The 1,960-nt window shown below is 45.7% G+C and overlaps 1 pseudogene; it reads left to right on the forward strand.

The window, feature by feature from the left end:
• Positions 1 to 557: 557 nt before the first annotated feature.
• On the forward strand, positions 558 to 1,526 carry LOC113407765 (annotated as a pseudogene).
• Positions 1,527 to 1,960: the final 434 nt, after the last annotated feature.

Below are 1,960 nucleotides of genomic sequence, written 5' to 3' on the forward strand. Positions count from 1 at the left end.
ATATCCTGTGTGAGAAGGGTGCCCAATACTACACAGAGGAGTCCACAGAAGGGTGAAACATTGAGGGACTGATCTCATGGCATTGTATTTTCTGTATGATTTCCAACCCCACTTCTCCTGGATTCCAAAGTTTTGCTGAGCTTCCGTCCATGCTTGCACTGAGAGCAGGGTTTCACATGGCTTGGTTAACTCCACCTGAGGACATCTCTGGACTTCACTATAACCAAAATCATCTTGTGTCATCTGTAAATGTTGCCACCTCACTTCTCCCTCCCCTTTGTAGACTGTTAATAACAGTAATAAAAATAACATGAGACGAAGTGGGCATTCACCCACGAAAGCTTATGCTCCAATACTTCTGTTAGTCTTAAAGGTGCCACAGGACCCTCTGTTGCTTTTTACAGATTCAGACTAACACGGCTACCCCTCTGATACTTCAGTAATAAAAATATTTACCCTACTATTTGTTATAAAGTGTGTAACCCCCTTTGCTGTGCTTCTCTCCCTTCACAGGCAGCTTGAACATTTTGGAGCCCGATCGACACACTGAGAACTTCATGGCAGCTTTCAACCTCACCCCCTCTGACCCTTCAACATTCATCCTAATGGGCATCCCTGGTCTGGAAGCTGCCCATATCTGGATTTCCATCCCTTTTGCTACTTTCTACATTATTGGCCTGTTGGAAAATGTCATGCTTCTGTATGTTGTAAGCAAAGAGCAGACCCTGCACAAGCCAATGTACCTGCTGCTCTGCATGCTGGCACTCACAGACATCGCCACATCTACCACCATCGTGCCGAAGACACTGTGTATATTTTGGTTCAATTTGAAAAGCATTACTGTGGGTGGCTGCCTCACCCAGACTTTCTTCCTTCCCACAGTTTCTGTTATGCACTCAGCCGTCCTTGTGACAATGGCCTTTGATCGCTATGTTGCCATATGTAACCCTCTGAGATACACCACCCTCCTCACCAAAGGACGAATAGCTAAGCTAGGGCTTCTATGTTTGATCAAAGCTGTTCTCTTCATTCTGCCTATGCCCCTGCTCCTGAACAGGCTGCCATTCTGTTCCAACCACATTATCCCCCACACGTTCTGTGTACCTATAGCTGTGGCGCAGATATCATGTGGGGACATCACACTCCACAGGACATATAGCTTGGTGATAGTGTTTGTAGTCAGTGTGTTAGACCTGTCACTCATTGCCCTGTCCTACAGTTTGATCATCAGGGCCGTCCTCAGAATCTCCTCCAAGGAAGCCCACCAGAAAGCCCTGAAAACCTGCACAGCCCACATCTGTGTGATGCTGACGTATTATACTCCAGGCCTATTTGTCAACCTAACACACCGGTTTGGTCAGGGCATCGCTCCCCACATTCACATAATCTTGGCCAACCTCTATCTCCTCATCCCCCCCATGCTCAACCCTGTAATTTATGGGGTGAAATCCAAAGAGCTTCGTGACAAATTGGGCAAATACACATACAAAATGTGATCACCTGAGTGCTCTGGCCAAGTTGGCTGAGCTCAGCATTGTAGAGGTTCACAGTCTGAGAAGTTCCTCACACCTAATGTCTTATCACCGAATCACCCAACAGTGCTCTCTCTGTTGCTGAGATCCGTCTCTTGCCATCACCTCACCTCTTTCAGCATCACCTGTCAGCCCCCAAACCCACACACCCTATCATGCGGCCTTTCCATAACTCTTAGACTACCAGAAGATACTACAGCTTTCTGACGCAATGTGGCTATGCATTACTCCCTGTGTGAAAAAGGTTCGTTTTCAGTTTGATGAACAGCAACTGCAACCTGAGACAGGTGAAGAGAAAAGTAAGAAACTACAATGCTGAACTTCTTTATAATTTCGACAGTGATCCGGTGAATTAAATTTACCTGATTTTTTTTTTACTGGAGTATAAATCAAATAAAGGCTAACTGTAGCAAACTAATTCAACACAA

Source organism: Terrapene carolina, unplaced genomic scaffold (genome assembly GCF_002925995.2).
Source record: "Terrapene carolina triunguis isolate 2854851 unplaced genomic scaffold, T_m_triunguis-2.0 Scaffold357, whole genome shotgun sequence".
In the NCBI taxonomy this organism is placed as follows: domain Eukaryota; kingdom Metazoa; phylum Chordata; order Testudines; family Emydidae; genus Terrapene; species Terrapene triunguis.